Source organism: Melopsittacus undulatus, chromosome 5 (genome assembly GCF_012275295.1).
Source record: "Melopsittacus undulatus isolate bMelUnd1 chromosome 5, bMelUnd1.mat.Z, whole genome shotgun sequence".
In the NCBI taxonomy this organism is placed as follows: Eukaryota; Metazoa; Chordata; class Aves; order Psittaciformes; family Psittaculidae; genus Melopsittacus; species Melopsittacus undulatus.
The window spans coordinates 78226526-78250481 of record NC_047531.1 but is presented as its reverse complement, the minus strand read 5'-3'; the positions used below and the strand labels follow the sequence as shown (position 1 = coordinate 78250481).

The window sequence follows — 23956 nt, the reverse complement described above, 5'->3', positions numbered from 1 at the left end:
ACTCTTCACAGCTATTTCCTTTGTGTCTTATTAAAAAAAAAAGGGGTGGGGGATTTTTACACGATGCATTTTAATTTTACTTTGCATTCAGTAAGTTTCCTCTTTAGCATGGAAAGTACACATTACTGACTGCCTTTAACTGGAAGCCAATTTTTATGTTAAACATATGTATTATGAATAAATTGCTACTATTGCATATTCTTACTGTGGATGCGCTGCTGCAAATAATGTGGTGACTTGAACCTCTGTAGGAGTTTTGCTAAGAGTAATACCGTGAGGCATTAGACTTTGCTCTAAAAATATCTGGGGCACTGAAAACCAGTAATGACATAAGACTTCTCTTTTTTTGAGAGACAGAGGGAAAAAAATAAAGACAGCTGGGTGAAACATGTCTTTCTGGTGATATAAGAGTTCATATTTTATTTTGTCTAGCAATCAAGATGCATTTTTTCTTTTTAGGAAATAAAAATGCTTCATTTTGACTTCTAGCTTGGAAAAGCTGAAGCCCTAAGTTGACATATTCCACACGGATCCATTTTTCATGAGAATTTTAAGTTTGTGTTTGCATGCCATATTTTACATTTAAATTCTGATGTTGAAATCAATTGCCTCTGTAAATTATCCTTTAAAAAGGAGAAAAAGACACCTTTCTCTTCATACATGTAAAGCAGGGAATGTGACTTCATAGCTGCTTCTGGTGAGAGAAAAAGCATGATAGCTTCTGTAAGTGCAGCATCAAACCCTGAATAGTTGTCTCTGTAATAGTATTGCCATGGTGCAAACATTGCCGTCGCTGTACTTTTTAGCAGGCTTCTGTTGTGTCAAAAGGTGAGAGAGGTTGCTATAAATAACTGTGATGGATTGTGTCGTAGCTAGTGACTCTTTTGGAGTTGCTACAGGAGTCTGTATGCTTTGGTTGGCTTTTTTTCCCCCCCCCCATCTTAAATAGCATGCAATGCTATACCATTTAGTATACCTTTATTTAATTTGTCTCATCTGTGACACAGTCTCTTTAAAGAGCTCAGGCTTTAGATTAAAATACAGTTCTCAGGCAGAAAGAAACTGCAGTAAAAGTAGTTGTACTACTAGTTCATCCCATGATTAATAGCAAGACTTGCTTAGAAGTTAGTCTTTGATTTCCTCTGTTTAATTGTAGCCGTAAGTGAAATGGGGTTTTGATTTATAGAAAATGCAAAATTGGGTACAGAAAGTTTTAAATTACAGCAACAGTAAAAAATTTCCCACAATAATCATCCCATATTGTTTCAATTCAAAAGAGCCAAGCCTTGATTTGTGTGGGAAAGAACTCATAGCAGCCAAGTTCCACATTTGAAACTGGGGAGAGGGGAGGATCAATTACCATCTTTTGAGGGCATAAAAATATGCCTGAACTTCACTATGTAACACTTTCATCATATAGTCCCTTTCTGGAAGGGCGCTTGCTAATTAATTAATTTAGAATAGCTATTTTCTGACATGAATACCGTGTAAAAGTAGAAAAATTGTGTTAGGACATACAACAACATTGGCAAAAAAAGAAAAAAGGAATAGCAGACACTTTAGGAAAAGCAATGGCTTGTAATTGTGAGTGAAAATGAATCTTCTGTTTTAATATAATATTTTCGTTGTACAGAATGGTTCAGTATGCTGTTAAAGTTTTAATAACTGCACTTCAATAGCAGTAACTTTAGTAACAGTAATTTAATTCTTAAACTACTTTTTGGAAATTCTGCATGGCTGATCTTGCTTTTGCTTCACCATGTTTACGTTGACTATTTCTTTCATGAGACCACAATCACTATGTGTGTTTACAGCACTAATCCTAGAAGTTGAAATTCTAGGTAGTTAAAGTATGTTCTGTATCATTGAAGCTGTTCTGAGGGAAATTACTTTAACAGAGCAAGACCAAATTCTGCTCTATTTACAGGGGTAAATTCTGAAAAACTCTATTCTGACCCATGGAGGTTTACGTCTGTGTTCCTGAGAATACGAATTTTGGAGCTTCATATTTCATAGTTGCTTTTTTGTGTACCAAGATGCAGTCAAAAAAGATTTTGCAAATAATAATGCAGTTGTTACTCTTTGGCCAACTTGCAGATTTCTTAAAATCCTGCTTCACAGTCTCTCCTCACATACAGTTTTTATTTCGAGCATACTGATCTTACAGTTTGAATATAAAATGCTGCTTCTATTCCATTTGATTTGGCATGGCCAAAATTTAAAATCTAAACATGAAGTGTAGCATTAATCCATTTATAAGCATTTACAAATTGTACTGCTCTTCTTGGATAATTTATTGTAGTAGCATTTTAAAGTCAGGTAAGCTCTGCTTTTGTGCTGTAGTCTGACAGTTTAATCAAGATACAAATTTAGAAACAAATCAGCACTGTCTTTTATATAGTGCCTCTAAGTCCACGGTAATTGGTACCAGACCTTGGTAAAAGGAGAGGATCGCTGTTTCATGCTACCAATACCAGTGGGTGTTGCTCCACAGCTGCATCATAAGAAGAGAAGATGCAAGCAAAATTAAAGGATCCCCACATGCATTTTTCTGTAGTATACCTTTTCCAGAATATGAGGTTGATGGAAAATTCCCTCGAATCCAGTGTGTTAGCTCACTGTAAATAGTGCCATGTGTTCTGTATGCTTTAACTCTTACCTTTAGATCGCAGTAGTTTTTAAGCCCACTTTCTTTAATTTTGTAGTTTTGAAACATTTTTAAAAACCTAAAAGCCTGTAGTTAATAAAAGCAGAGCAGGGATGGTGGAAGACAAGTGCTTCTGGTGCAGTTGTAGCATACTAATGTAAACTGGCTGCCTTTGGACTCTCTACAAAGGCCTGTTTTGGGTAGTTTTGTCCTGTCAGAACATACCTTGCAATGTGAGCTGCAATGCAAGTTCCATTCCTGCTCTCTCCACGTTTCAAGGATTCATGCTCAGCTAGAGCATATACAAGCTATAGACTGAGACTGTATGCTCTGGCAGCACAGATGGAGTATTCTGTCATTAGGACTGTTTGTTGCCTGTTGGAACACACAGCATATTTCTACCGTGGCATCAACAGTTTCTAAGAACTGAGGTCAAAATAAACAGGTTGCAGTTGGATACAGGAACGGTCTGGGAAACAATTTAAAATTCCCTGCTTAGGCATAAGCATATTCCTAGATACGTGGATAAAAAGGCATTTTTATAGCAAGGGCTCGTGTATATGCTAGCATAAATTAACAGATTAGCATACATTTGCAGGGGAACAGTCAGTAAATTTCCCATGCATATTGGCACATGTATGTGAAATGGACCTTGTTTTAAATAAATAAGCAAATTTAAGCACAGTAATCTTGCACTGCTTCTCCCAGTGTTCGTAATACTTTAGCAAAGCGAAAGCAATGCACACTAAAAAAAATACGTATTTTAATTAGGATTCAGCCTTCTCTGCAAGTGTGGATGTCACTAATTGCACTGGTGCACGTGGTCCCTTTGAAGTCGACAGGACTCTTTGCAGGAGTAAAGCTCCAGTGCTGACAGACAAGCTCTGGCAAACCTCCTTGAAGTGGTTTAAGTTGCTACTGCCCCAGACTCCCTGCTCCGCCCTTTTGCTGGGGATTAGTGCTTCCTCAGCGGAATTTGCAGAAGGGAGCATGTGCTCACACCTTAGCTGCTTTGTTGCAAAACCCACAGGTTCAGCTCAAACCCTTCAAAATGTATCACTTTTTGTTCAGCTGCTGGAGGGTGCCTCAGGTCTGTGTTTGCTGATTCAGCATGGGGAGCTGTGATCTCCAGCAGCTAGGTGGAGCAGACCGCTGGGAAAAGGGACTTCTGCGTGTGACAGTAAGATTCACCAGAGCTCAAGTATCAGTGCCCCTTCCATCATGGTAAGTATTTACAGGGTCAGCCCATATATAGACTCAAATTCCAGGTGAAATCCTGGCCCCGAAGAGGTGAGCAGCGTTTTAGCCAGGCATATCAGTGAAACTGGGGGTTTAATTTGTAGTGTTTAAAAAGCCAGCAATTTTTACATAATAGGACAAGTACTTGTGATGATTTTGGCTTGAATAGAGATGTAAATACGTTTGGTTCCTGGCAGAATCAGCAACAGTCACTTTGAAAGGTTTACTCATATTTACCTAGTCACAGTTCATTTATAGCTAATGTAACTATCTCCTGTTTACTGAACTGCAAACATCTAAGTGCACAGCAAGCTGCTAGAAGTTAGAAAATGTTCTTACGGTTTTGGGTTTTTTTTGGTGGGTAAGTTAAATGTAACTCAAGTTTCAGTGGTTAAAATAAAAAAAATAGGGTTTTTTTCCTTTTCAGAAATGAAACATTACTGAGCTGTATGGTAAATACATAATATGGATATGTGTAGTGACAGTAGTGAAAAGAGGTGTCATGAGAATTAAGAGAATTTTTAAGACTAATATGGAAAGATGTGTTTAATTCTTTAAAAGAAAGAGTAAAAAAGAAAGCCTCCCCAAATTCTTTGTGGCTGCCACTTTACAGCCATTGCTGTTCTTAGCTTTCCATGTCACAAGGAGTTCAGTGGTCGGTATTGCAAAGAGGGTAATAATATTATCATCCCTTTTTACCTTCTTTATGCTCTTACTACCACAGTAACAGGGAGAGAGCTCTTCTAGAAACCTTTTTTGATGGTCTGATCTGTCTTCACCAAATTTGTTATGTTCTTGTTGCTCTTCTCTTTATACCCCAAACACAGTATGTATGTTACAACATTTTTTTCCATTCTTTACAATGACAAATCTTGTACTTCCTTCATCCTAATCTACCATCTCTTTCTCACTCACAGCTTCTGAATCTCAGGCTCTTCACTGTCTGTGAATGCAGCTGGGAACACTCCTCCCACCCCCCTTCTTTAAGTTGGCTCTTGGAGCCCACTGCAGATGGTCTGTACCTCATGCATAATAATGATTGCTTTTTTTTCTTCTCAGGCAGGTTTCTGTGCCTGTAAGAGGCAGACACTCTGGCAAGCTTAGACCTGTGTTTTTATGTTTTTTTCTAAGTGAGCCTTGGGGGACTTGTTTGCCATACTTTAGAACCCCTTAACAGCTTATGTAGCTCAGTAATATCTTGGTGCCAGACATAGGAACTCGATTTGTCCACTCAGTCCTTTGCTTAGGGAAAATTATATATGTTAACAAAATGAAGTTAGGGCACAGCTGGGCAAGAAAAAGAAACTAAGTGAAAGCACTCCAGGAACTGATGAAAATCAGTTGCTTTAGGAAGGTGGTCTTCTAGTAAAAGTATAGCAGGCTTGTGCTAAATGTGTTTTAGAAGTGATTTGGGGTGGCCTCTTGAAACTTGTGTATTCCTTATTACTCCTAGTAAGTTGGGTTTTTTTTTGAATGAGTTGACTCTGCACTATTTTTAGACTTGCATAATAAAATCTGTGTACCAAAATGTGCCTAGGACCTCATGTAGGAGCCAAATGAGCATTTTCAGTGTCAGATGGTTGAAGTTCTAGGTTGCTCAACGTTGTTGCTTCCCAATTCCTTCATGTATTACTGTATTTTGGTTGTTACACTGGGTTCTAGTAGTCTTAAAAACAGGTACATGTGTGAAGATATGTTTCAGGGGTCTTGCTGTGCATGTGTTTTGATTTTGTCTTTTGTGTGGAAGCTGCCTGCCTGCACAGGGCTGTTCTTGATCTCAGAAATATGCTTTGGGAGCTGAAAATGTAGGACATACTAGGGAGAAAAAAAAAGTGTAAATACATTTATACCAGCAGTTTTAGCACCTGATTTGACCCCCATGAGAAAGGAAATATCAAGGTCAATTATGGGGCTGTATTTTTTAAAAGATCAGGGGAAAATATCCTGAACTAAGTTGGATTTTGTTCATGATGAGGACTTTTGTTCCTTCTCTGTTTTGAATGTTAATAATATAGGGGATTTGCTCATTAGATAGTAACAATTACAATCCAGAATCAACTCATGGATTTCAGAGTATTTGCTAAAATTGGGATTCAAGTGCCTGAAACTGTTGTCTCTTAGAGGAAAAAAAGGCACCCTTTTTTCATGAAGGGCATGAAGAGTGTCAGAGTAAGGGCTCTTAGGAATGAACAGAGCAAATAAAACCTTGTTAGAAGAGAGTTAACTCCAGAAAACAAGCCAGTTAAGCAGCAGTGATCAACAGCACAGAATGATCATAGAATCTTCAGGTTGGAAGAAACCCCAGGAGGTGTCTAGTCCAAGCTCCTGCTGAAAGCAGGATCAGCTGTGAGGTCAGACCAGGTTGCTCAGGGTTTCATCCAGTTGGGTCATGAAAGCCTCCAAGCCTCATCAAAGTCTTCTCCAGGCTGAGAAAGCTCAGTTCCCTCATTCTCTTCTTCAGGGGCTAATGCTCCAGCCCCCCTGACCATCTTAGGGGTTCTTCTTAACCTATCTACATTGCAATAATGCTGAGCAACCTGATGTGTGACACAGGAGGCTTATCTGGATGTTTTTGGGGGTGTCACAAGCAGGTCCACTGGATGGTTGCAGCCAAGACCAGCTTGGTGGCTGGTTGTGAGACATACTGCTCCCTCCAAGCTCATCTAAGGTATATGGATATTTTTGCTGACAATCAGCTAGAAGCAGTGCCAGGAGCTAATGCTGTTGGCTGGCCTAGCCTTGGCCTTCACAGCAGATTTCTGGGTTAATAGTGTGGCATTACTAATTTCAGGTATTAATTTAGAAAAATATTAGCTTGGATTCAAAAATCATGACATAGTTTAAATGTTGTGAGATGTTAAAACAACACAAAATTTCTTTTACTTTCCTGAGCGTTCTTTTCAGCTGCCAAGATACACATTTTAAGCATGGAGCACGAAGATTAGAGATATACTTAGTCTTAAAAAATTTTAAGTGTCATGTAATTGCATAACTGCAGGAGCCAAGGCTTTAAGAACAATGCTGAATATAATGAAATTTGCGATTTGATTTTAAAATCAAACAACATTGGTAAGATCAAGAGTTTGTTGCTTTTGTAAAGGAAATGTTTGTGTAACAAGGGTTTTTGCAAATAGTGAACCATATCTGTAAAGTTCTAAAATGATAGCTGCTATTATGTGCTCATCTGCTCGGCACAGTAATTAAAGTATATATTAATGCTTCAAGACATGCATATAGACGTATGGATTGAAATTAGATATGCTTGCTGAGTACAGTAGCATATATGTTGCTATAGGAAATGCTGTGTTTGTATATTCTTCATAGGTGCAGCTAAATATAATGTAATATATTTTATCTTATTACATATAAGATTACACTCAATTCTATTAAATATATGTGGGGTTTTATTCACATATTTAGCCTGTCTGGAACAAGCATTTTTAAAGGTAAACCTTGCACTATAATAATCACTGAAGATTAAATTGTTAAGATACTCAAATAGTGCTCAGGGGTCTTTGAGCTGCCAGAAGCATCAGTGTGAGCAGGGCAACAGGAATTCCTGTCTCTGCAAGATTTGAATCATTTGAGATGCCTAGTTTCCACATACACCCTGCAGATAGGGATGAGGCTCTCGCAGCACACCAGACTTTGCCCTTCTCTTGCAGAGCAGATTTTTATTATTGAGAGGTGATGAGTTTTTGGGGGAGACTTTCTATAGTTAAAACCATGCTAATTCTTCAGCCATTAATTAGTTTTACCTTGGATGTAAGTCTGTGATGTTGATTCCACCTCTGGCTTCCTGAACGCTGCAGCATATCGTTAGGAAATCTCCAGTGCGAATTTACAGGCTGTGTGGTTGCAAAGTGAGGTGCTGCCACTGTCTATGACATTTTCTACTAGAAAGCCTTTCTAATAAATAATCTGCCAGATGTTTGAGAAACCATTAATGTTGCTCCTATACTGGACAATTCATCAGATCAGGTTTACTCTGTTATTTTACAGACTACGTGACTTGTAAGTCAAAAAGCAGGTGTCTGTCCTTTTCATGTTGCTGAAATGCATGCAGCGTACAGTTCAAAACAATGCTGCTCTCCTGCTTTACAATGCAGATAACTTCTTTTCTTTTACAGTTTGTCTCACTGTATAGAAAGCAGTTGGCAATATGTGTGCACACTGCTCGATCTGTTGCTTTTTCCTCGTGGTACAGTGCAGTGTCCTGACAAGGAGTGGTCTGTGCAGTGCAATCATGAATCTAGTGGATTAAGATAGAGAAGTATCTAGCGGTGTGTTGATAAAAAAGACACAGAGTAAAATCGTTGTATTGGGAATTGTTTGAGAATTGCTGCCCTTGTGCAGTGAAAATGTGAGCACTAAAATCTCTACACTTAGACACAGGACCTGATTTTTAGAAATGGATGTTTCTGTAAAACTTTTTTTTTTATTATTTTTTTTTTTTTTAGAGTTGCACTTCAGGACATACTTCTTTGTATGTTTGAGATCTAAATGCAGTTGTTCAGGCATCCTTCCTTTTACAGCTAGTATTGATGATCCTGCCCAAGAGTTACAAAAGCAGAAAAAAGAAAGCCCTCGCAGATATTTGCTGCTTCAGTTGATACATATTTGCATTTTTCTGCATGATGAAAGATTTTTTTTTCTTTTTTTTAATTGTTTTTTTCAGTGTATCTCTCAGCCTGGATGTAGTCTCCCTGTAAGGAGTGTGAAAGTTACATGAGAAGAATTACAGTTTAACACTGAAAAAGCTCTTCCTCATCTGAACTGTCATTCAAAACGCAGAATGAAAGGAGACAAATAGGTTTTCTATCATGCTGTCTGCAGGACTCCTGGAAGATTTTTCTGAAACTTGAGGTAAGGTTAAAAACAGGAACAAACAGCTTAGTTGTAAAGTAGAGACTGACACGAATCTTAAAGGTATAAAAAGATTTGTGCATTGACCTCTATGTTGTAATGTCTATAGAAGCAATACCATATAAAAAAATCTCTGCAATATTTTTTCAAATAATGAGAACAGAAACAACAATAAATATATATATACACACAAAGTAATTTTTCAGAGTTCAAAAATGAAAGCATATGTTATGTTTTCTTTATTATTTTGATAATATATGTCAAAGTACAGAAATGTTTATTATGAAAAATAAGTTAAAAGTATGTGTTGCTGACTGGTGCAATTACTTTTGTCTTAGCTCCTGAGAAATAGCTGAAATATTTGCGCTATGCATAGTTAATGTCATTGCCTTGTTCTTAGTTGTTTTGTTTTGTATTCAGTGGTGGTATGCATTATCTTCCATTTAGTGAATTATTTTTTTCCATTTTTTTTTCTGATTGCTGTATCAGTTTAGTACAGATGGCTATGGTATCATCAGGGTACCTTCTCTGTGTCTATAGTCATAGCATTGCATATAAACAGCATTTTCTGAGGGATATTGGTACTTTCTCATATACATGAAATATTTTTCTCCTGTTTGTTTCAGGTTTTATAAAGAGCTAATATTCATGCCAAAGACCTTGTTGTCTAAATGTGTATTTGGTACAGTTCTTAGTATTACAGGCATTTACATTCATGGCAATATAAAATGCTTCTTAAATAATGGAGTGCTCACTTTATAGCCTTAGGAATTTGTCCAGGGCATACAAACAATCTATTTTTCATTTGTTTATAGTCAGACAAGTTTATAATTAAGACAGTAATGGGCATAAGCATTCTTGCAGCCTTTACAGCTCATCTTTCTTGTTAACATCAAAGAGAATATTTGTGGTGGAAGACATAGCAGTCGGTAATAAGTGTGGGAGAATCAATAGCATGCAGATTTTTTTGTCTTTTTTTTTAAATCTGGTTATCCCCTATCCTCCTGTTGTCTGTATCTGCAGTAACAGAAAAACATGCATGCATACTTCTTTTTGTTATCATCACAAATGCTGTAGATAAAAATGATAGTTATACACTGGTACTGCATTCTGTACACACCCCAACTGCCACAGAGATTAATGAAAATGTGCAAGCACTTATACAACCATTATACCAGTGTCTTATTTCTAAAAATGGCTAGAGTAAATTACACTTTTGCTGATGTATCCATTGCATCTATAGCCTGCATGGTCCAACTATGGGTTAAATCAAGATCATGTTAAAGCTAAACAGGAGTCCTGGAATAGATGTTATTACTCTGATTTGCACTGGAAGCATATATGTGGACACATATGGTTGTTCATGCAGACAAGTGTATAAATGGATAAAGTGGGATTTATTGTGTTGGAGGACAAAGTACTATGTGTGATGGACCTTTTAACTTAAAGGGTTGTGCCTCTTTTGTGTCAATTCTGAGAGTTGTGATCTGCTGAAATAGCAGTCGTGGAGGGTCACTGGTGTGTAAGAGCAACACAATTTCTCTAAGGGCCCTTTTGAGTCTGTGATCTCATTCCTCTCACAGCTTGGTCCAAAACAGCGTGTTTGTTGGCTATGAAGCCCATTTATCTCTGTAACAACTAGGGACATTTGTTTGGGGCTGTGTGTATCTTCTGGAAATTTGTGCATTTCAAGGTCTTAAAATAATTATATAGAGTAATGACTTGCACTGATAAAATATTACCAGCTTTCTGATTTTTGTCTTGGTTTATGTCTTTAATTATATGCCAGTGGTGTTATAAAGCCGGGATTTGGGTGTATCTGTATTTTACACTAAATTTAAAATTAAAATATCTCACCAGAAAAAAAAAATAAAAAAGGAGATGCAGAGAAAATCAGTCTGGTTAAAAGATTGTTGTTCTTATTAAGAAAATAGTTGTTATTGCTACCTCTCATAGCATCATAGAATGGTTCGGGTTGGAAGGGCCCTGATGTGGGCTGGGACACCTCAGCCTAGACCATATTGCCCAAGGCTCTGTCCAGCCTGACCTTGAACACTTCTAGGGTTGGAGCATTCACAACTTTCTTGGGCAACCTGTTCCAGTGCGTCACCACCCTCATACTAAAGAACTTCTTCCTTGTAAGTAACCTGAACTTTTCCCGTTTGAATATAAACTCATTTCCCCTTGTACTATCACTGCAGTCCCTGATGAAGAGTCCTTCTCCAGCGTCCTTGTAGGCCCCCTTTAGGTACTGGAAGGCTGCTGTGAGGTAGGTCTTCACACAGCTCCTCTTCTGCAGGCTGAACAGCCCCAGCTTTCTCAGCCTGTCTCGTATACCTCAGTTTAGTAATAAGTCTACCTCTTTAGGGCTAGGCCACAGAGTAAATTGCTTAGACTAAATAAAAATCTTCTAAAACTTGATCCTTATGAATTTTTAAACAAGTGTTCTATTCCATGAACTCTAATGTGTGAAGGTCTGTGCAGCTTGAAGTTAATTTTTTGAGGAAGAAACCTAAGTAACAGTAAAATCAGGTAATGCCCAATGATATTGTCACAAATAATTAATTAAAATACTTTTTTAGTAAAAACATCTTCAGTGAATACAATAAGGACTAGCCTTTTTTTGTTGCTATACTGTTCCACAATTTTCCTGGCAATAATGTAGTTCATTTTGGAAAAACTAACCTTTATGTCTTGCACTAATATTCAGTACTCTTCTTACTGTTCTCTCATTCTGTTGGTTCTCACTTATGTATTCATAGAAGCGTTTTTTAGAACATAGTCTTGCATCAAGAATTACTCTAATAAAAAGAAGTTTTTTTTTTCACTGTCAGAAGAATGGCCTAGTTATTAGAAACCGTTAAATACATGAAAGCAGAAAAATTAAACCTTATCAGTGAAGTTTTACTGAAAATGTGGACATTGCAGGAAACAGTCATCGTATACTCCACATACGTTTTCAGTGCTGAATTTTGAGGGTTCTTGGTGTTGAAGCTTTGTATTTTTATTTACATCAGCAGCCTAATCACTACAGTGCAGAAGAGCACTAGCAACATGTGGCTATTCTTGACAGATGCCACAATGGAGATCAAGTCACTTGGTTGCTTAATGATGTTTTGTACATGTGTATGCAATGGATGGCAAAGCATCCTTAACGATGGTTCCAACTAGTAGAAGCAGAGCTGTATAACTCAGAAACATAGAATTATTCTTCTGTTTTGGGACCTAAAGCTCTTTCACCATGGACACATATATTATTTCTAAATTAGACACATTAGTATTTCAGCGTATTCCTGTTGGAGCAGGTCTTGAAATAGCAGAGTGGCAGATTGCCTCTTACTGCTATTTTTTTTAATTGTCTTTGCTAAAAAAGCTGATTAAAAACTGGAAGCCAGTTGTCTCTTTTTAGAAAGGGTCATAATTTGTTAACCTCATTGTTTTTCTTTTCACGTATTTGTGTATTTGTTTCTTTACAGAGAGTGTTCAAAATCAGGGTAGGAAGGGCATGTGAAAAAGGTGCCAGTATTTTCATTTGAAATGTTAGATTTATCAGCAATAGATGAACCTATTAATACAGTTCTGTCTTCTTATTGTATCAGACATTATGTTACTCAGGCTTTGGGCTTCTGTGTGGTTTTGATACTTGCAGGGAAATAGATTTAAGAAGCATGCATTTTTTAGTAAATGAAACACAACTCAGCAAATCAAGAAATTGATCTTAAAGTCACCTGCTAACTTTTTCCCTAAGAAGTAGGCACAATTTTAAATACAGTCGCTCCGAACTTAGCTTTATGATGAGGAATACCTCTGTTTGGTATTTGATACAATGTGGGGTGTGCTATGTTGTATCTCAAAGTGACAACTTCTCTGCCTTGGTGTACTTGAGACATAGTATTGTGCTAGTGCTAAACGGACCTCAGGTACATCCCCTTGAATATACTACACAACTAACAGTTCAGCCTCTCAGCAAATTATTCTTACTGCTCCCTATATTTTTCCACCCATGCCCCAGTAGTTTATATGCATGCTCAGTGATACGGCTGGGTGATATTGCAAGATTTCTTTCATGTGAACAATATCAGCTATGAAACCAGATCCCAACATTGGTGTTACTGTTGCAGAACAGTAATTATTAAAGTTCATTTAAAACTCACCTTTGATTTTCACTGCTTCCTAGAGGTCTAAAATAGTGCTCTTGCACAGTCCCTAAGCACTCAGAGCACCTAGTCTAGTTGGAGTGTGGCTGTAGCATACAGACAGACAATCACAGAGATGTTTGCTCTCATTTACCAGTCAGTGCCTAGCACTAACACTTGCTTCAGACAGTCTGGTCCGTTAGCACTCCTTAGACCAGTCTTTAATTTTAACTTTTCATTGGACCTTGAATGAAGGTCCTTTCTTCCGGTGGCCTGAGAGGAAGGACATTTTGAGCATGTGATTTTAAGAAACCAGGTTTAGATGGTGCCTAAAACCCTAAGAGTTTTGAGGCTGTTATTTCTCGTCTCATGTTTTTGAGACTTTAGGCAGTTCCAGCCTGATGTGTACTTGATGGGACTATAGCAATTCTTGAGATGGGTAGCAGAATAGAAAAAGGTGGCATGTTAGAGATACTAAAGCCTGTTCACAGGTATATCTGATATTCTTTGATTAAATCTAAGCATGTGATGCTCAAGATATAATTCTTATATTTTATTGGGGGCAGAGGGTTTAAATAAATTCTTTCTCTTTTTTTTCTCTCCATTTTTTTTTTCCCCATGGGAGAGAACTGCTGCTGCTATATGAAAACTCCCAAGTGCACACTGTCATTGAAAAGTAAATTTAAGGACATGTTATTTCTAATGTAAATGTGGAATTGCTGGTCACAGGCACACAGACTGCTCTAAATTCATAGGTTCATGCAGCACTGCTGCTCTGACTACAAACACTGATTACAGGATAATAGTATAAAAAAAGTGCAGTGTGCCATTTTCCCATTTTTAGATATGTTTTAACAGCTAGACATGAAATTAATCAATGCCATTTGACCACTCAGCTCTCTGTGGAAGGGCTCCACAAATCACCAGTGAGTCTAGGGCTACCAAGATGGTTGACATAATCAGAAGGTGCATCTATAAAACTGGTTTTATAAAACCTGGGTTCAAGCAATTATCTGGCCTCTCTGCTCTGTTCTCTTGAGTATTATCAGAAAATAAAATCGTGTGTCCACAAAATTTAAATATAGTAAACTGACCACAATAAAAAAAATATTTGTATTTAAAAAAAGAAGCATGAAAGACTAAATATTCTTAAGTGTATATTAGATTTAATTTTAACAACTGTGCAATTCTCAGACTCTGGAATGAAGCACTGGGACTGACAGAAGTTGCTCTGAGTATTCCCTGGATTAAAAATTCTTGCTGTTTGGATTCTGTCATGAAATGGTTGGCATCCCAACAGTCATGACAAGTGTATATGTTGGCAGGGAATTAAAAATGATGGTGCCTCCAGTTTGCTGCCTGGGGATGGTAGAGAGTTGTAGCTGTTACTAATGCCATTCTGTTGTCTGTGAGGCAGCTAATTTTTAAAACAAAGCAAGATTGGTCACACGCAAATGTGTGTGTAGGAACTGCTATGTCTGTTTTTCTTTGAGCATTTTCTGATTTTGGAGTTTTCATGTATCTACGTATTTTTTGTTGTTATTTTGCTAATAAATTAAATCTGAATACAAGCTCACTCTGCCTTTAAACCACAGTAAGGTCTGCTTGAAAAAACATGATGCTCCTAAATTTTTTTCTAGAGGAAATACCTGATTTTTTGTTCATCTTTGATCTGGTCTCATCAATGCAATTTTACTACTTCAAACAATTGAGCCTGCAATTCATTATAGTGCAAGACTAGAACCTTTTGATACCTCATTTTTAGGAACAATTACATTGAGCCTTAAAATCGCATTTGCGAAAAGAAAGGCCTGCAGCAATCCCAGGTCTTGGCCCTTAAAATTTGCTGTCACTTAAGCTTCCATGAGGGGCACCGAAAGACTGAATTCCAGCACCTTTGCTCTCCTTGAGGGAAGACCAGTTGGGTATGAAGTGTTTGGTGGTGGGGCATGACAATATTTCATAAAACTATTTCAATTCTCACATCCTTGCAGTATTTTCACTTCATCTCCTAAAGTACATTAAATGTTTTTTTACTTCTTTGAAGTGTAGCATTGTTTGGCTCATGTACTTGGCCTGAGGATGCTCTGTCTGTTTTATTGCACAAGTGCCTCTGTGTAAGTTTTGAAGTGTGACCTACTTTGAAACACGGGCTGTCATGTGGATGTTGATGGCGACCTCTACCTACGAATTGGGAGTCCATGGTCGGAGGGCACTTTGATGCTGTGCCTCATGCAGGTGCACCCTTGAGGGTGACTCCACAGTTCTTCTCAGTCCAAGGCAGTGAGGTGCTCTGCACCTGCAGAGCAACTCAGTCCAGCAGGAGAGCCTGAAGGGGAGCTGGTTTTAGCATTTTCCCAGAGCATAGCCTCTGACTATTTTTCAGAGCTTATGTACTTGACTAGAACATACCTTTCCTTCAGCTTATGGACCTGAGAAGCTCTTAGAGGCATGCATTAATGGGAGACAGGTTGTGTTTCCCGCAGAGTCGAGGAGCTGTTCTGTAGAAGAGAAAAATCCACTAGATGATTTGTTAGGTTCAAGCAATGCTTCCCCAAATCTTTAAGCAAAAATGTCTAGCTGCAGTTGGGACTGACTGACACTGTCACTTCTTAGAAAACTCTCCATTAGAGAATGTTGTATTTTTCTTAAACACAGCCATTAGAAACCTACAGAGAGAAATGTAATACTTAGGCAGGAGCGAGGTGAGGAAGAATACTTTAGAAGATTTGGAGGTGTCTGTCAAGCTTGTCAGAACAACCTCCTGTCAGACTGGCTGTGGCAGCCCAGCTGGAACTTGGAAAGAGGAGCATAGTTTGCCAGTTTGAAACACTGGATATTTTATTCTCATTGTACCTGACTGAAATACCCACATATTATATGTAGTAAAGCTTTCTGAATACCCATATTAAAATTAGCTGCAAAAATAACAGGCCTTCATGTTATTTAGCTAGGATACTGTGCATGGAAGCATGGTTAACATCGGGCAGGTTGAGGGAGAGCCACAGAGAGATCTGATTAACACCACCTAGAAAGAAGCGAATTAATCCCCTGCAAGTAACCAGACTACTAGGAATGCAAAACTTTCAGCCAATAAGATTTCACTGAATATATGACAGAATTGTGTTTGCATATGAACCCAAGAAATAAAAATATAAATGAATATAAATAAAAAACATGAAGGTACAGCTTTTTTACATTTTCACAGGACAAAATTAAAGAGTGAAATAAAATTGCTAGGAATGAATATGCAAACTCTGGCACAGCTGAGGAAAATATTTGAGGAAAATATACATGAGGTAGGAGAGGGATACTTTTTTTTCTAAGCCCAGAAAGCAAGAAGCAGAGAAGGGGATAGATGCTTGTATCGTGTTGCTGAGAATTCTGGCATGCATATGTACATTAGAGACATAAAAGATCTAATTAGAGACAGGATGATTTATGGGACATGTGATTCCAGTTTATAGGAGGAATTGCTGAGAAAAAGACATCTAACCCTAAAGGAATGAATCAAGGAGCAAGAGCAGCTGAACTGTCCACAGAAAGGAGCAAAATGTTGGCCACTGTTACAATACACTGGCTATGCTTAAAATGAATCCAGGAAACAGAGCAGAGACAGGTTTATGAAGGATTATGCTGTGGTAGTGTGCTGGTATGCTCCTCTGAACACATGCTGGAAAGGGTGTGGAAATCCTCATTATTGACTTCTTGGTGCTGCATGTAGCTTCTTTTGTGAAAAAGCAGCTGTGCTTAGAGTTGTGGAGAAATTTCCAAGGTATGGGAGGAAATTCCCAGTAAGACTTAAGCAAATTCAGCATCTTGTAGCATGTGTCCACTGCAGACAATGGCTGCCACATATGTTTTCAGCTACTGATTGCTACAACTGCGTTTGTGCTACACTTGTGGATCAGCAGCCAGTTAAATGGCAGTGGGAATGGGGAGGCAGCCAGCAAGGCACTGCTGGGAAGCAAAGGGCAGGCAAGGCAAGTGTAACCAGACTGTGGGAGGCAGCCATGGAAGAGCAGAGGTGAAATGAAGACAGAGAGCAATACATGAAAGCAAAGTAATGTTAAGGCTGGTAGAACAGAGTCACAAGTGTATAATTCAGTGGTGAGCAGCAGGACTGTGCAGTCCTGCCATGTGTTGTCTGGTTGATGCCTCATAGGCTCTCCCATCCTCAACCAGGGATAGAGGAGGCAGAAGGAAACCAGCAGGAAGTGTGACAGGGATTTGGCAAGGTGAAAGCAAGTTCTCTTTCAGCAGAACAGGAAACAAGAAGGTGTGCTGGAGCTCAACTATGAAGGAACATGAAATAAACCTGGTCCAAGTGGGTTGGCGGTGAAGGCTAGCCTTTAGGTGTCTTTGCATTAGTAACCTCTCCTTAGTTACCAATCGTTTGCATGAAAAGCACAATAGCTGTCAAAGGGAAAGTTGTGGCTACCCATCTGTGGTTCAGAGAGAGAAGTAGGAAGATACTGTTTGAAAAGAGGCATTAGGAACTTCATCTGAGCATGATCTGAATGTTACCCCCATTTTTTGTGTTTCTGTACACGGTTCTCCAAAGAAAAGCCAATTATTTTTCAGAAGAATAGAGGCCTCTTGTGTTGTTATTCATCATGTGGTACCTGAAACACTAACACTAACTCAGGAATTGTGAGTTAACCTTGTCCTTTCATCACGTATGATCGTCTCATCGCTATATTGGTGACTGCTCAAAGCTGCCTGAAAGTATCTGGGTCTCGAACAGCTAAACTTTTATACATCAGCACAAAAGCAGTAAAGAAGATGAGAGGAAAACTGATTGTCCCAAGGGACACAACATAGTGGTTTGGGTAGTTCTGCTTAGAAAGTCACTTGTGGCTTTTATAATGAGGAACTTACTGTTTGAATTTTCAGACTTATTAGCTGTATATTTGTTTGGTTTTTATTAATACACTATGTGCCACATTTTCTTTGGGATATTGAGTCAAGTGATGGATTCATCTAGTTTAGATCTAAATGCATAGGCTTTCTTTTTCATGAAACCTTGAGGAGATTTGAGTCTCAAAATTTCTGAATTATTTTCTTTTATGCCTATATGTTTTTGGTACATCAACTAATGGCTTCTGAGAATACATGTTTCTGGCTAGTGTAGGAAGGTAACATAGTGTTTGTTTGTTCTCATTCCTGACCCTTGAGAATTACAGTTTTCTTCTTAAATGAGCAGACACAGTTAAACCACTTCAGTCTACGAAAGAATTGCTGGAAGTTTAAAGTTCCCTAGCTCACTGCTCCAATAGAAAAGTAAAACAGGTTTTAAGAAGTCTAAAAAAGATATGGCTATTAAGCTAATACAGTATACTTCATCTAACTGCTAAAAGTCTTGACTGTTAAAGTGATTAAGTATAATTGCATCAGTGAAGGTGGTGTGAAAAACCCAAACCCCTGACTTTAGTTAGAAGCTATCTTTAGGAAACACTGATTCTTTAAGTTAAAAATAACATGTAATTTGCTTTTTATTTGGGTAGTGCTTTTGAAGATTTCTTAAGCTCAGGAATATGTAGAAAGAATAAATAAACCATAGCAGAACAAATACACAGTTCTGAAGTATGCTGTTAGGTTTCATTATATATATCTGCAGTACGTGTGGTTTATTCAAAAAGAAAATTGGGCATAAAATTGAAAAGTTAATGGAAACATTCAATTATCTTAAAGATCTAACCAAATAATAAAGATATTTGCAAGAAAAAAACAAAACAACAAAATAAAACAAAGAAATCAACAAAGCATCAGCTATGTGCCAGGTAAAATTTTCATTGAATGAAATGGAAGGACTCGAGGAATTTCAGCTAAAGCTATCACATTAGTACCTTTTTCCCTAATATCCAGTTTGGAAGGGAATTTATTCATTATTTTAAGAGCTGAAAAACAAAGTTGCTGAACTTTTCCCCTATTTTCATGTATTTTACACCTGAGCTATGTAGTGTCCTTAGCAGTATACAATCTTTATAATGGTTTTAAAATTTCACCAAGCTATGTTACCTGAAAAGTTCTTCCTAGACAGTAAGACATTAACAAATTAAGCAGTCTTGGTATAATGCAGAGTACCACATGCTGTTCCGTATCCTTGGAGCTGAACTGGATAGTCACAGATTTGGTTTTATTCTATAGATTATGAGAAATTATAAAGAGGACTGTAAAACCTCCTTCAATGAAGCACAAAAGTTACTAAATAATCTGATTCTTGCATAGATTTGTTACTGCCAGTATTATAATTAAATATTACTGCAAGTATTTATATCAAGAGCCTCAGTCACTGCTAGAACAAAAGTGAGTCCATTTTGTTTAAAGAAATCATACATTCCAAATGTGTTCCAGAGGAATCATCGTATATTTTTTTCTGAGTACTTAAGTGATAATTCTGAAGCAGAGCATGCTATTGATAATGTTTCCACAGGGAAGTGCAGTAAAAACATATTTAGCTGTTCCCGTATACAAAATTTAAGAAAAGTTTAAGTCCAGAACTCGAGATGGCTTGTGGTGAGGTGCTAAACTAAACTTAACACAGTCTTCTCCACATATAGGTACTTTTTGCTGTGAAGTTATTGAAGTTACTAAACCCATGAAAATGTGCTGATATTTGAGGCGTTTAATGAAACACTCAAAGAATGAAAGTTTGTAGATACAAGGTAGATATGTATTATACAAAACAAAGTGTGGATAATGAAAAACGAGTCTGTTGTGATTTTTTTTTTCTATTCTGCTTAAATATTTGCCTTTTATTTTGAGAATCCCAATGTAGAAAAATATTTTTATAATCTGTGTTTGGCATTTTTGGCCCTCATGCGATTTTGATTCATGAGTTGAAATCATGTTTCCATGGAAATCATCTGAATTGTTGATCAGCTTTGAATTTCTCCCACAAATTAAGGCAGCCGGGGGACATCATCTAGGCTGATTCTGTTCATAGTGTTGTGTATAGTATTTTACCTTTTATCCCACATGAATGGGAGCTGTAGTCTGGTGATGATTTAAGTCAAGATTCCCAAATGTTACTTTAAAAAATTCTTTTGTATTGAGAGAAACACAAATTCACAAAAAATTAAAGAATCACTATGGTATGTACGCATGTGCTTGACACTTTGGCAGCATACATGCTCAAAAAAACTTTAGGAACATCTGCAGTCATCATCACAATGACCTTTTAAGTTTCTGCAATCAGCTCACCTCATTTATAATGACACTGAGTTTCAGCTGTATAGCCTTCTTTCACAGTTCCTTCTCTTCCAGTTACTGTTGTGGTATTTGACAGACATGTTTGAGTTGAAATGGACCAAGTGTCATCCACATAAATACCAACTGGACTTTTACCTCCCTCACTGCCTTCCTGACATACTGTGTGGGAGGAAAACCAACATGTGATCAAGACTTATCAAAGAGAATAGCAGAGGGGTTTTTTCCAGATTTCTAGAAGAGGAAAAGCAGGTCAAGCAATTCTTAAGATTTGTAGAAGACAGGACAGTGGCTGCAGTGTCTCCTGGTGACCAGTGTCCAAAGGTCATAGATGTGCTGCAATCACTTAATGCATGACCATCACAAGTGCTCAGGAGGGTACCAGAGTAATAATGGAGTGCTGTGATCTCTCCATGTAGGGGTCTAGAGCATCTCTCTTAGAATGAGCTGGACCTGTTTAGTCTAGAAAAGAGAAGACTGAGAGGGGATCTCATTAGTGCATATAAATATCTCAAAGGCTGGTCCCAGAATTCAGTGGTGCCCAGCAACAGGATGAGGAGCAATGGCCATAAACTAAAACACTGGAAGTTTCACCTCAGCATGAGAAAGAATTTCTTTACATTGAGGATGACAGAGCACTGGACTCTCTGGAGCCATTCCAAACCTGGCTGGTTATGTGCCTGTGTAACCTGCTCTACGTGACCATGCCTTGGGATTTGGACTAGATGATCTCCAAAGGTCCCTTCCAACCTTAATGATTCTGTGAAATAGAGCTGCTCTGTTCATATGCTTGAACCTGACAGCCATCCTCAATAATTTTGTCCAAAAGTAGAAGTTCAGCCTGTGGGCAGTTATTGCCCGGTTGTCAGCATCAAGTGACTTCTTGCATGATAGCTGTCAACAACTTCCTCAGCAGGAGCCAGCAGTTCTGCTCTTGCTCCATACTATCATCACTAGTAACAGGTGTAGTTTTTCTCTGATGACTTTCAGAACAGCTGAAATAAAAAGAAACACTACTTCTTAAAAAGTCCAAAGAAAAAGAAAACCAGTGCTTTATATGTAGCTTGGGAAGAGGAGCTTGAGCTAAACTTATTTTAATTAGAATAGCAAGGAGGGGGAAGCTCACAATGCTTGCTCTGTTGTTTCCTTAGCTCTAACTCATGAGTCCAAGAAATGGGCACAGTAGGAATTAGCTACTGTGGGGTTGGTGGGACAAGAATATGATTGTTTGCTGCTTGAAAGTGTTTGTTTGTCAGGCATTCGAGTGGGAGGGTAGTGGTGAAAACAGACCCTTCCCCGCACTGGAAATGCCAGGTGGTATACTTGAGCAATATGCAGATTCTGAGTGTATTTCTGGCTTTCCTAGGCTTTGATCCTGCCATTGAATCCGCGGGGGTGCAAAAATCCACCCACACAGATCCGATTTCAAAATCCTGGCCTTAATTATTTATGGTTGGGTTTGGACAAATTACTGTTCTCTGTGCAATAACCACAGTTATTACCAGAAATACAGGGCTATCTAAACCATACATAGATGTGTTATGTATGTATGTACATATATTTTAAGATGCTGTCTTTATTAATGTGTTTTGAGGCTGAACTGAAATTCTCGTTACTCAGTCTTGCCCTGTGCTGCTTTTGCCACACTGGCTTGGATCTATGGCAATTACTTTTCAGAAAAAACAGCTCACAATTGTCATGGTTTGAGCATGTTTTGAGGGTGTTTTTTGTTCAAGGTTTTTTCCAGCCATGTGGAGGGTTTATAACCTGAAAGCAGTCTTAGAACTAAAAGGAAAACATCTAGCTTTATTCGCCTTGCAACAAGATCCTAGGATTTTGTTAAACTGCAAATGGACCAAAGGGTTTTCTGCACAAACCAGAAGGTTTCTGGGCCCTGTTCATAAGACTAATCCATCTCAAGGTAGATAGTTTTTATCTGCATATAGATAGAAGGTGAATCTCTTCAGGAAAAAAAATCAAACACTTTTAACCAAGGATAGTAAATTTCAGGAAACAAGAAGAAAATCAGAACTTTACAGCAAAATCAGACATGTCAGTGCCATTGCAGAGCCTGGAAATAGCAGCCAGGACCATTGTTTCGTTAGAGTAAGGTAAACTTGGTGACTTTCACATTTCCCAGAGTTTTGGGTTTGGTTTTTTTTCTCTATTTCACCTTACTTTTTCCTGAATTTTTAATCATTAATACTGATATATTTGCTGTCATAATGCTTACAAACAGATTTCTAGCACTTGAGTGTTCCTTTACATTTGCATTCTTGTCTTCATTTTTGTCCTTTAACAGACCTGGGTCAAAGGAACATACTGTCTTCAAATGTTTATAGGTAGGATATGGCAAGCTAGATAATTTCAGTTATTGTATGTTCTCAGTTGGAAGCCAACTGAAAAATTCTAGAAGCTTTCAGGTAATTACTGTGCCTGCTTGGATTTGTGTAAACCTGAATTTTACTTGAGGTTACCCCAGCTTTCAGTGAGGTGCCATCCAGGTCCTCTAAAACATATTCCTGATTCTCAACGAGCTTCTCAAGTTTGAGATTAGCAGCCAAACCTGGTAAGAGCTGAATATGGTTTTCTCTTCATCAGATTCCAAACAGCTGTTCTTCTAAAAGTGGGGTAGAAGACTTCTCTGTTACACCTCCCATGTGCTTCTCCAACCAGGGAGATGGCCTTTGTGCTTAAAGCAGAGGGCTTGGGCTGGGGCAGCAATGGCTTGGTTCTCCTCTGTGCTGCAGCCTTGCTTCACGGCCTGTCTAGGTTTCTCTCCCTGTACCTTCCATTCACCAATACACTGCTAGCTTGTGAAAGGTCTCTTCATAATGTTAACGCAGACATTTCAGGTGGAAGCCAATAAAATACCATTCCTAAATGTTCTTTGCTGCCTGAAAAAAAATAAGTCATGTTTATATGAGTGACCTATCTGAAAGTCAGAGAAACTTGCAAAGCACTGGGAATTTCTCTCATAGGAAATATTACACCTGCCTTTCAATAAATAGTATTTAGAATTAAAAAACAAACAAAAAACAAAACCCAAACGAAACCCACAGCATTAGTATTTTGCCAGGTTAGTAGGCTATTAAGTTATGCAAATGACTTTTTATAGTTTGGTACAGTTAGTTTGGATTTCTAAGTCATGGTTGTGTTTAGTGCCTCTTTAAAAAAAGAATCTCAAGCTTTCAGAATTGCATGTTCCAAAGCTTTGGTACTCTATTACAGCCTGTGTTGGAACTGTTTTCTTAAGCCTAAAATAAACCTCTTGAAGGGATCCTCAGTCTTCTCCTGATGAGAAGTAATAGTAAGCTGAAGCAGAGGGTCTCTTCAAGGCCTTTAGTTATGAGAAGCCAGTTATACAATGGGGAAGAATTTTGCTTTCAGTATACGTGTACAATATTTTTCCCTACAGAATTACATTCTGTCATGATATGTATGGATATTACAAAACCTTTTTTTAAATATAGTTTTTTTTTAAAGAGCTAAGGTTTAGAAATTGCGAGTAATTCTGGAAATGTCAGTGTTGGAGAATTAAACTGGAGACATTGCTAATACCCCTTACGAATGTTTCAAGGCATTCAGCTCTATGCAGGGAATCCACCTATAAGGTGTCTCATGTTGGGATGCAAAAGTCCAAACTTGTCACCTTTCAGCCTTCAACCTTCTTTCATTTTTATAAGAAAATGCTATTAAATATGTACTTGCCCATTAATACAATGTGATGTCTTATATATTTAATAGTTTCCCACAGTAAAAAATCATCTGCACATATTTCTGCATGGGAAACATGGTGAATGTTACACAAACATAAAAAGTGTTTCATCTTTGACACTACAAGTAGATTGTAGCT

The 23956-nt window shown here is 37.9% G+C and overlaps 1 long non-coding RNA gene across 2 annotated transcripts in view; it reads left to right on the top strand.

Annotated features, from left to right (window-relative positions):
* Window positions 1-23956, top strand: part of LOC115946330 (uncharacterized) — a 97049-nt gene that overhangs the window by 11815 nt on the left and 61278 nt on the right. For both annotated transcript variants that reach the window (XR_004549622.1, XR_004549623.1), the window contains exon 3: window positions 8565-8752. This is a non-coding gene — a long non-coding RNA (uncharacterized lncRNA). The remainder of the gene's footprint in view (window positions 1-8564; window positions 8753-23956) is intronic.